We start from the raw sequence: 11,979 nt of genomic DNA, 5'->3' as shown, positions 1-11,979 counted from the left end.
GTGAATGAAGCAATGGGAGACTTGAGATACAACTGTGCCTGTGGCAGAACCAGAGCATCCCTGGCTCCTGTACAAAATTCAAATGACAAAGCAGTGGTCAAAGTCATCACTCAAGTGCACAAAACCAGATTAAGCACAGGTATGTCCTTGGTATCAATGCACCTATGAGCAGAGGTCAGTATTTATTGTCACTGGGCAGAATAAAGCTTGTTTTTGACAGCTGTGAAACGGGACATGAACAGTGGAGCATTCAGATGTGCAAACACTTATCAGCAGTGCCTTGATGGCCTCCAATGGCTTTTGCATGCAACAGCTTTGAAATAATGAGATTTCCTTGGTTGATTTCACAGGTTATTGGCAAAATGTGCAACTAAATATTAGTTTATACACAACTGTGTGCTACTAAATGCTTGATGGCATTGGGTTGTCAGCTTTAGTTAGCAGGAATCTACCTCAAAGAGCTCCCCTGTGCATGATTACTGGTGCCAGCTTGGACCTCTTTATTCTAAAAATCTGTAAGAGAAAGGCCAAAAATGGAGCAGTCTTCTTCTGAATAGTCAATGCATATAATGGCCAGAGGTAATTTCAATATTCTTTAGCAGAAGGAATATAAGGAACCTCCACTGTATTATAAAACAATGTTTTAATAGTTGCAGTAATTGAAGGTAGAGGTGCCCAATTACATATGGTGGCAAGCAGGCACCGGGGTGTACACATGGCAAGTATTTCTCTATCCCAGCATTATATTATATTTTGAAATAATCTCAAGTCATAAAAAACCTTCAAACTTCAGCCCTGATCTGCAAGAGACAGCTGCAAGCAGTATTTTGTGTATTAGAAAATGTTTATTTATTGCCTATGCAGAAATTTTAGCAGGGCCAGACTCCCAGCACATGCTCAACTCTCAGAGGGCTAAATCCCATTTAGACCTGTTGAAATTCTTCTTAATGCAAGTCAAGCCGCCAGGTCAAAGTCCCACCACAGAAGTCTCTTCTATCCTGGTGTGTGAGGCTTGTAATATGTATGATGTGAGGAAAAGAGGTTGTCTCATGTGGACAATATCATACCAATGGTTATAAAACATTCACTGGATTTGTAATGGGGAAACAATAGGTATGTATGTTCCATTTAATATAAATAATAAGCAATTATATTACATTATAAATAAATTTTTTAAAATGGTCCACACAACCTTCTTATTTCTATGCACTATTTTCTACTGAAATGAGTAAATGAAAATTATACTGTACTTACATACACAGAGGAGGTAAAGTTTTATTAAGAACTGCTTAAGGGATGCAGTAATTTTACATGTATTTTAAGAATTATATGCACATTAAGAGACAAACCTAGTGGGAAAAAATTATTAGTTTATTAATATAATTATGCATAATTTACAGCGTATAGTAATGTTACAGACAATTATTTGTAGTTAACTAAAATGCAGTCCTTTTTTAATATGCATACTTATTTTAAGCATTATATTTTAGTGCTATACCCTTTGTAAAATTGTCAGTTCTCTCCATAAATTGTGTAGGACTCTGTGTCCTTTCACAGCACTGTGACTTCCAGATGTCTGAGCTCTGGGTTGCTTCCTCCTCACACCCTGCTCAGGAATCTGTTGAACTGAGGAAGCTTAAGAAAGCTTATGGAACTTTCTTGTCAGTCCTGTGGGGCCTGCTGTGGCTCCAGCTGTTGGCAAAGGCACATCCCAAACTGCTGCCTCCTCTCTCAGAGGAGTGAGGGAAGTTTTTCTGTGGTGGGGGGTATTTAATGGTGCTCCAGAGGGATGGCACTCACCCTGTTGTTTCAGCTCTGTGTGATGTTGGACATGATTCCCATGGAACCTGAGAAAGTTCCCCTGCTTTTCCTCCCAAATCAGTTTTTCTTCCCAGAGCGGATTGAGTTGATCAGGCTCAGCACGAGACATCTCCATGCTCAGGGTGTGGGATGCAGAAGTTTTGGAAGGGAGCACCCTGCCTGTCCCAGCCTTTTGGGGATGAGTGGGAGCTCAGCAGGCAGACAGGGTAAAACACACGCAGAGCCCATGGAGCCCATGGATTTTGTGTCTTTGTGTCACTGTGAGGACTGAGGGGATGCAGGAGGCTGCCTGCTCAGCCCTTCTGAAAGAGGAGTCCCTCAGTATCAAGTCACCACATGTCCCTGCTTGTCACCAGCTGCTTGATTCGGCTGATAATGATGATGCTCCCACAGGGTCAGGATTGCTGAAACCCAAATTTAATCAAAATGCTTCAGTCCATTGCAGGGGTTGTAGGGGTAGGATAATGGGAGAAGTTGCAGCATTTGCCTGACTCTGCAGGAAGTCATGTTCGACCTTGGCTAGTTAGCATTTCAGCATCTGTTGTTATCTGAGTACATGGAAACTGTTTCCCTGCTCTATCCTGTGAAATGGTTGAGCGTACAGAGCACACTCAAGTGTGAAGAGCCTTTGGGACACTTTGCTATCTTCATTGCTTGGAAACCTAAACAGGTTTTGAGAAAAAAGTTGGAGTTTTGATTTTCTTTCAAATTTGGTGGGGTTTTTTGTTTGCTTGTTTGTTTGGTTGGGTTTTTTTGGCATTCTTTCCTTTAAGGTAGTTTTTGATTATTCCTATGTGGATGCAGTATAATTTAGTAGTACATCTTTGTCTTAGCATTTATTAGTATACGATTGCTAATACATCTTCATATATTTGAAATATAACAAGTGGCATATCGGTCACCTCTCTCTGCAATTGTTTTTCCAGTTTCTGTTCTTCAGTAAGCTGACAGAAGGGATTTATATTTGGGTTCCAGAGCTGAGCAACCATTTACAATGCAATTTTACATTGGAATGGCTCTAAAATACAACACTCTGGCTTTGAAAAAAAATCCCCAAACCCAACAATTTTCCCCTTTCAAATTGACAAAAAAAGATACCTTACAGAATGATAAAATCAAAGGTATGGGAAGGTCCATGAGGAGATCTCCAGCCCAAATGTCAACCAGAGCAAGTTGCCCAGAGACGCCTCCAGTGGAGTTTTGAGTTTCCTCAAGGGTGGAGGTCCCACAGCCTCTCTCTGAGCATCTATTCCCATATCTGACTTCTACCACTATAATTTATTTGCTTCCACATCTACAGATGGCATTTCCTGTGCTACCACCTGCTCCTCTTGCCTTTCTACTTCAGAGGAAGGAGAGTTATGAAGACTGCAGGAAGATGAGAGTGGATTTGTTGTGGTTTATCCAATGTCAAAATAATTGTCTTTAATCTTGTTCTCAGAAAAAAATGCCTGACTACATGGTTTGCTGTGCTTTTTATTGGTGAATAACTTTTTCTCTGGAAGTAAATGGAGTAATGATAATATAGCACATTTTATACAAATAAGAAAACAGTGCATGTGAAGCCAAATAGACTGATGTCCAAGTAATGTAACCCATAAAATTATTGCAAGCCAAAAAATTAGTATAGTTCCATGTGTATCTTTGAGGATATTCACTACAAAACAGAATACTACATAGTTCGCCAATTCTCTGATCAAATCCCTGTAAAAGACTCTAATATTCCTTATAAAGCCATCTGAAATTATCCAGAGAAAATCAATAATACAACTAAATGTCTGCCTCTAATCCTACTTGCATACACTGATTAAGTTATTGTCATTGCCTAACTGAGCTGTATTTAAGGAATGTCCTGCCAAATAACATTTATTCAGAGAAATGGAGGAGAAAGGGCCAGAATTTGGTTTGCAGTTGTTGATGCCAGATTGTTCCTGAAACTGGCCTGACTATTTCTGAAAGAAAGGGTAAAATGCCCCTCCATTTTTAGGAGAATGGAGACACTTTTGAAGATGATTCTAAGCTTTTTAAAACAAACGAACAAAAAATCAGGAAAACCTGAAACACACTGCCAGTATTTTTTTTCTTTTTACTTTTACTGGTCTAGCCTGAGAAGAAGGCAGTAGAATATAGGAAACACCTGTGCAGCTTTGCTAAAATGCATACCTGTGATCCAGTTGCTAACGTCAACATTTTGAAATGAAGATTGTAAACCTGGATTGGTTATTGACGAAAGTCTTAAAATTACTAATGGATCATCAAAATATTTTGCAGTACTTCGTGAAGGAATAAATCCTGCCTATTAAAAGAAAGATCAACAGGTAAATTATGTTGTAAATAACCTTTTGAAGGCAGAATTTTCAGGTCAGTAATGAACTCTGGCCATATAAAGAGCCCCAGTAAGAACCTGCCTCCAGGAATAAAGCCAAATGCACTCAAAATGGAAGCAAGGATTTTCAGACATCCAGACAAAACACTTCAGAGAAAGCAGACAAAGGAGCAAGTGGCTTTTCAGTGTCATGTTTGAAATATGTGGATAAAAGAAAAGAAATGCATCCGTGTAGTTTAAGTTCCAAGAGCTTCCCTAACAAAGCAGACCAGGATGATTTTAACTAAAAGTCCTCATCCTGCAGTCTTTCATTCTCACCACCACCACTTCATTCTCACCATAACACTGTGATGTCTGTAGTCACTGTCAAAACCAGGAGGGGCTGAAGAATTTTGGAATTTTCAAGCACAGCCTGCTGGCCTTGAGGAAGCAGGAGAGATGGCAAATATTTCTCTTGGGCTACCTAGAGACCTGCATTCTGTTGAGGAAAATAGGAATTAGCAAACTGCTGCCTTGCATTCGGCTCTGTAGTTTCAATATTTGGGTTAAAAGGCTGCAATCGGTATTTGGGTTTGTCTGCATCTCTGCCAAGTGGTAATGAGAGCAAAACCAGATTGTCCTTGCTGCTCCCAATAGATGAGAGATAAAAAGTGTTGTGTCACAAAAAAAGGGAAAATTAAAGTGGTGCTGCTCATATTCAAAGTGGCTGTAAGTGGAATTCTATGGTTTGCAGACCAAGGAGCCATTTCTTCCTTGATGTGTTTTTGCTGTGTTTTTTAGGGTAGGGAGGAGCCAATTTGCAATGACCCAGCAAATGCCAGAGAACAATTTTCTGTGGTGCTTTGGTCTCTGCCAGGGCACAATTAAACTTGGTGGTTTGGTGGTTTGTTTGACAATTAGAAGGGGGCAGGCTAAAAAAATGTACAGGATTCATTTAGCAATTTATCACTTGTATTCCTTCATCATTTTCAGGGACCAGCTGAAAATCAAAATGGTCTTTCTACAGAGCTTATAGTTGCAAGTTCAGTAATTTCTATCCCTGTTTCTACGCTCAGCTCTCTTTCTCTTAGTTTATTTGAATTACTTCAACAAAATTTAAAAATGTGCAGAGGAAAAATAATGAGTGTGTATGGGGGTTGTGTATCATTAGAAGATATCAGTGTAGATAAATGTGAGCTGCGACCTGTACGAGTTAAAATGCACTCATAAAGATGCAAACAATGTTATCCTGTCTTGAATCAAAAACACAGATGTAGTAGTATAACCACAAGAACGTACAAGGATTTTTGTAGCCAAACATAGTGTATAAGCACTGTAAATGAATATGAGAAATGAAAGTAACTAGGAACTAGGGGCAAACAGTAGCATTGTGTTGTACTTGAAAGCGTGTGTTGCATGTGGCAAAGAGTTTCTAAGCAAAGAAACACAGGGACAGCAAATGGGCCAGGCATGCTAATGAACACAGAGGAGAGATTACTCACAAAACCCAAAACAAGCAACATTGGCAGCCGATGTGATCCTCTGGCGATAATGGGGAAGTGACACAGAAAGGAACAGAAGAAAGGCACAGAAAATTTCCTGATTCTGTGCTTAATTCTCTTATCAAGGGTCTCCCAAGCCTGAATCACCTTAACCCTCTGAACTGTGATCTCAACCAGGTGATGGTTTCATCAAACTACCTCAGCCATCAGCACTGGTTGCCTGGCATCTGTTCCCTGGCATTGCACACCCACAGCTAATTTAGGGTAACTGTTGGGAACAGCAGTTCAGCATATGGAGTGATAAGGAGGGAAGATAGCAAACATAAACATTTAGTACAAGTGGATTTGCAATGAATGAATTTAGTAATAAAGTTTTATTTTAAACTGAATGGACTTGTGAGTTTCCAAAAACACTTGTCACAGTAATCTGTAACTCCCTGTTAAAGATATATACATATAAATACATAATATATACAGTACAGCACCATGTCCTGTGCACCCAGCCTAACAAAGCTGCCAGATGCATTGCACTTAAAGATCCACAGCAAACCCATACCCTCTTCCTGCCAGCTGCAAACACAAGGCAATATCTCAAATGCAAAAGTTTACTCTGCATGGTGTTTGGACTCCCAGTGTTCAGAACGTCCTCCTCAGGCACAGATGTAAACACACAGGCCACTCCCGAGCTGACTCAGAGCAGCAGAAGGGAAATGACTGCCCTCTGGAAGTATTGGAAGAGTAACCAAAGCTCCTGTCTCTTTATGACTCTGTTCTGGGATCTGAGGGGGAGCCACTCTGGGCTAGTTAAATTACCTGAGGTTGTCTGTTTATTGCCCTTTATTAACAGATAATGATGCTGGTAGTGGTTTAAGCTCCAGCTCCTTCACTGGCATATAGAGGCTGCTTGGCTTACAGAAAGGTCTAAGTGTAACGGAGGAAGCTCCTTGCCTCTTCCCAAGGAAGTCAGTGCAGGGAAATTCACATGGCACAATTTGGGTTAGTTTTAATTTTTCTCCATCGGTTTTGTGATAAGCCAAGACAATAAACTCTAAGGAGTCGTAAACCAACAATTTCAGCAGTTCATTTGTCTGTGTCGGAGAGTTTAGAGCGTCAATATTGGTAACTCTCTTCCCTGGATTTCTAAGTTTGGAGTAACATTCTCACACTGACAACCATCTCCACCAAAGGATCCCTGCCAACCCTGGTTTCTGTGGATCAGAGTAGCTATTGGTCAGGTGTCCCTGTGCCTTTGTGTCTCCTGTGACCAGCACTTATAACCCTCAGCCATTCCCTGGACAAGCTTTCCTTTATTTGGAAGAAAATCAGATATTTGCTTGAAGCAAATTGGGAAATTTTTCATAAAAAGATATATAAACTTCATTGCTGTGAGAGCTGTCATTTTCTTGATACACCAAAGACCCATTGAGGTCTCCTGGGTGGGGTAACATTACTCACAGGTACAGCCTGTAAGTAATTTTAATTTTCCTCATGTATTGTGGTCTTCTCTGGACAGGGAGAGATTGGAAGACTCGCAACAGGTAGGTGGAAGAAGTAATTTTTTACCTTTAAAAGGTAGAAAGGAGTGGGATTTGACACACTCTGCCCACTCCATTCTTTTTTTTTTTCCCCTCTTGCTCCTGGACAAGCGGTTATGATTTAAAGTTATTTGCTAGGAAAAGTAATTTCCATAAATTACCTAATGGTTCAGAGAAACCAATTGTGAAATATTAATGTATGGTACTCGTATAAAGGTTTTAAGACCATGTCATTCAGTGATTATATAAAAATTGTGTCCTGAATAGGGTCCTTGTCTTCCAGCAAAGAATTCTGGAAGGGTAAAAACATGAGATGTGTCTCCTCATTTCCCTCTTGGTAGTGGACTCCATGATGTATCTGCAGCCTTCCTTGTGGTACAGGACCTTGTAAATATTTGTCCTTGTTATGGAGCTTATCAAAACAAGAAAATGGCAAGAAATGAAATGCAGTCATTTGCTGGTTCGTGCTACTAATATAAACTACTGCAACTTTCAGGAGACCACATTTTAACTCCTCAGGCATGGCATTGTTTGATATGCAGTGATCAATTTCATATGTTCCACCTTTTCAAAAAGACTTTATAACAGGTTCATTTATCACAAATCACTATTTATATCATTAATCAGCAAATGAAAGCAATTGTCATTAGTAAAGCCAACCAACCTTGCAGAATGGAATCAGATAAAAATTAACAACTCTCAATGTAATTGTCCTCTATCAGTCCTTCTTTCCTACACATAATTAATGTGACTGAATCTTCAGCAATACTGGGGACAACAAATATTTAAGTCCATCCTCAGCATTTTTTTAGATCTTCCCCAGTCTGTAAGCTTTCAGTTTTCCTGGGGTCAATGTTAAATCCTGACTGTTAGCTGTTTTTTATTTACAGGCATATTTAACCTATCCTTATTGCTTGCTTTTTATTAGTGGTTAAATGGGTGATCCTCCACAGCCTCCCAGGGTTTATGTCCTTTTTGTGTCTCTTTTTCCTTGCATCCCTTCATCATTTTCAGGGACTAGCTGAAAATCAGAATGGTCTTTCTATGGTGCTTATAGTTGCAAGTTCAGTAATTTCTACCCCCGTTTTTAAGCTCAGCCCTCTTAATTTATTTGAATTACTTCAGCAAAATGTCAAGATGTACAGAGGAAAAATGACACCCACCATGCAGCTGAGAGCTCTTGAAATGTGGTCTCCAGGGTCAGGAATGTCATGTCATCATTGGCCTTGCAATGGGTGAAGGTTTGTCCATGAAACTCCAAAGACTCCAAAGGCTAAATCACAAGCACAGCTCTAAGTCCACAGACTTAGAACATTTAATTCCTTAATTCCCTTTCAACACAGAGGATATAGGATATCTCTCACTCAGATTTTCTTTCTAGATGACTTGGTAACACCTGCTTTTTTTGGAACCCTTTAAAAAAGGATTTTGAACCCTTTAAAAAAGGATTTTGAACCCTTTAAAAAGTTATAACTGCATTTGACCAACTGGAAATTGTAATAAGTGAGCTTCTTACCACCAAATTGGTGATGTGAATGTCAATGAACTTGCTCACTTCCTCTTCAAACTGCAGACATTCAATACTTAATGGGAAATCTGTAAACAGAGGGTGCCCCCTGCCAACGTCTCATGATTTAAAGGAAAATCAACTGAAAATTCACAGTTTAGTTGATTTCTTTCAAGTCACACACAGATGCAGGGGCAGAGGGCTTCCAAGCATTTAGCTACATAAAAGTGATTTTTTTCCAAGCTTTTAAATGTCTTTTTAATCTACACTGTGGACATAAAAAGCCACGGCTAGCAGCAAGAGTTAGTGGGAGTATCATTCATTCAGCCAGGACAAAAGGAAAAGATTTCTAGTGTGTGCAAGGCGAAAAAAACTTTTCACACATGCAACAAAAAACAAGCCTGTCCCAAAGCACCACAGTGCCCTAGTCATGGAGAGGAGGCAGATTTCTGTGGAAGGGAGCTCTTGGAAGCAGCTTTCCTCTCGTCCTTGTCTTGTGTTTCTCAGAGAATCTGAGCTAGCTGCTGTTTTTCTAGGAACCGAGAGAGAGAGCCCAGTGGCGTCTGTAATAGGGATGTATTTACACATCACTGGGATTTAGCTGGAGAAAAACAGTAGGACTGTCTACTGCTGCTGTTCTGGGACATCAGGTCAATACTCTGGATGCCCCAAAAGAAAGAGCACTTAATTATGGTCTCTGTCCATTGCTCTAGGAGGACTTTCTCTGAAGGAATCAGAGAAATCATAAAAGGAGACATAGTTTTTGTCTGTCTTTTTAGTACTGGAGAAATGAGAACCATCACCTGCCATAAGCATTATCACTTGGAGTCTGGCTGTGTTCCTGTCCAGGGATGGATTTGAAACAAGTTCTGGGAAGGGGGACAGAGGAGACCCCAGAACAAGCATTGACATCAGTCCATGCTGTAATTGTTCCCCATTGTCTTGCAGTGGGGACTTAACAGCAAAATCTTTGGTTGTTATTAAGGGACTGAACCTGTTTCAGGCTTGAGTATCTCCAGGCAATGAAACCACCCACTACAGAATTTCTTTATGAAAGATTGATGCCAGTTTATGTTAAAAAACTGCTTATTGCAAACCTTTATACTGCACATTGGGACTTCTTTCAAAATATGCTGGAGAGCTCTGAATCCACGTGTGATTTTACCCTCCTCATTTTCTCCCTCATTTCTAGACCTGCTACCTGAAGTATGTGAAAATCTTTTTTTCCTTTATTTTATTAAATGGGAAAATGGCTGACAAAAAACAGGGCGAGTGGAACCCTTCAGAATTCATTGCCTGCTTTGGAGATTAATTATACCGCAGAGAGCCAGGAGATGAGGATATCTCTTCTGTAAATTGAACCTTAGCAATGTGTAACTGAACAGCTTTTTTTTTTTTAATGAAGGATAGTTATAGTCATCCCTACAACTCTTTCAACTACATTATTAGCCAGATTTTTCTCTTTTCTTAATAGGGAAATGCTCCACTCCTGTAATTTCTGTCACGACTTTGTGCCAGATCACTGTGGCAGCAAATTCAACAGTCTGACTGCTCAGTCCACAGGCATCCTCATGCCTCAGCAGAACCTTGGTAGCTTAGCCATCATCCCAGAGATAAGGTGTCTTTTTTCTATCTTGTGAAGTTGACCAGAGATTTCCCCCAAAAGGCCCAAGGGAATGTATGTCCCTGAAGTGTTTCACAGAGCAGTAGATGAAATAGCTGGCACAAGCAGCAAGCAGCTTGTTCAAATCTGGTTCCATGGTTTCTTGTTTACCCTGAAGAGGTGGAATAATCTGTATTCTTCAGCTGGGAGCTAGGAAGGATCTTTCTCCTTTTCTAGCAGATGTGCGGGGCAGGTTGTCAGCCCAACTACCTTGCTGAGTCCCAGGAGAGGTTTTTTTCTCTGCCACACTCTAAATCCCTGCACAGAGTGAGAGTTAAAAAAACCCAAATAACAATTTCTTATTAACAGGTTACAGTGACTAAGGAGCTGACAAACTTCTGCAATTCAGTCTCCACAGAGATGCTTCCTCCAGAAAATCTTATGGAACATCTTTTTTCAAATGCTCTTAGACTTGTCAGTGTCTCTTAAAGGCATAAATTAAAGGAGTCTGTTTATTACCTCAGTCACACAGTCCGGATGCCATTATATGAAATGTTACAAGGAAAGGGGAAAACCCACATTTTTGTTATTAGCATACTTGAGAATATTTTCAGCATTTCAGCATTTTAGAGGCTGTGCAATGCCTTATATAGGGCTTGTCAAAGTAGGTTTATTCCTACAGAAAAACCAGTGATGAATATATTTTACTGGGCATTAGTAAGATTCAGTGTGCAAGATTTCATCCCTAATTCCTTCTTAGCAAACCAGCGCAGCAGCCTCATATTTTTATGCAAGCTCATGAATTTTGCCCTTCATTAGCATTGTATCTTGGTTGTGTTTCACTAAAATACTCCGGGTGACTTACAGCACAGTGGGAAAACATTTGTTGAATTAAACAATGTTACTCATTTCTTTTGGATTGATGAGGTTGGTTTAGGTTTTTGATGGGGTTTGTGTGATTCTGGTTTTTTTCCCCTGTCTGCTGCTATTCTTTAAAATCAACATATTTGTGATGAAGAATAATAAAATATGCTCATGTTTAAATCCATGTCTTTAGGAGGATTTTGTGATTCTTAAGATTTGAAAAAATGTGCTGTGCTTAGTTTAATAATACTGTATTATTGGACATTTTTTTCTAAGATCAGTGAGTTTCTTTCTACCCTGAGTTTTGACTGAGGAGTCAGATCTTTTTCTTCCAGTCAAAAAAAGTCAGCTGTAATTTGGGCAGTAATTAAACACAACCTGCTATAAGCACAGTTCTTTACCAGCCCTGAAATGGAGTGGTCAAGCAGATATTCAACAACTGCCTTCCTCTGGAGTCCCGGCTCCTGTCCAGGCACAGTCTCCAGGGCAGTGGATTGTCATCAGTGCAGATCCTTGAGAGAGGAGGTTGCTTAAACATTGTTTAAATTGCTTAGAAACCATGAGTTATAACTCCATATGGTTATGCCTCAAACAGATGTGCTTCCTACATTTTTAGGAATGTTGGAAAACCTACTTGAGTTCACCAGGTAGATGAGCTGCATGTTCCACAAGTATATCACCACTGCGCAAACCACAGCCCTATGCTGGATGCTCGATGCCCTTCCAGCAAGTGTGTGGCATCAGCATTAACTTTCCTGTAGCACTTTACCCAGTTGGACATTGGCCAGAGTAACACTACTCTGGCCAATAAATAACTAATTCTCAGCTGTTTACCTTCCTCC

Source organism: Manacus vitellinus, unplaced genomic scaffold (assembly GCF_001715985.3).
Source record: "Manacus vitellinus isolate BGI_N305 unplaced genomic scaffold, ASM171598v3 scaffold_23_pilon, whole genome shotgun sequence".
Classification (NCBI taxonomy): domain Eukaryota; kingdom Metazoa; phylum Chordata; class Aves; order Passeriformes; family Pipridae; genus Manacus; species Manacus vitellinus.
This window is presented reverse-complemented; position numbering follows the sequence as displayed.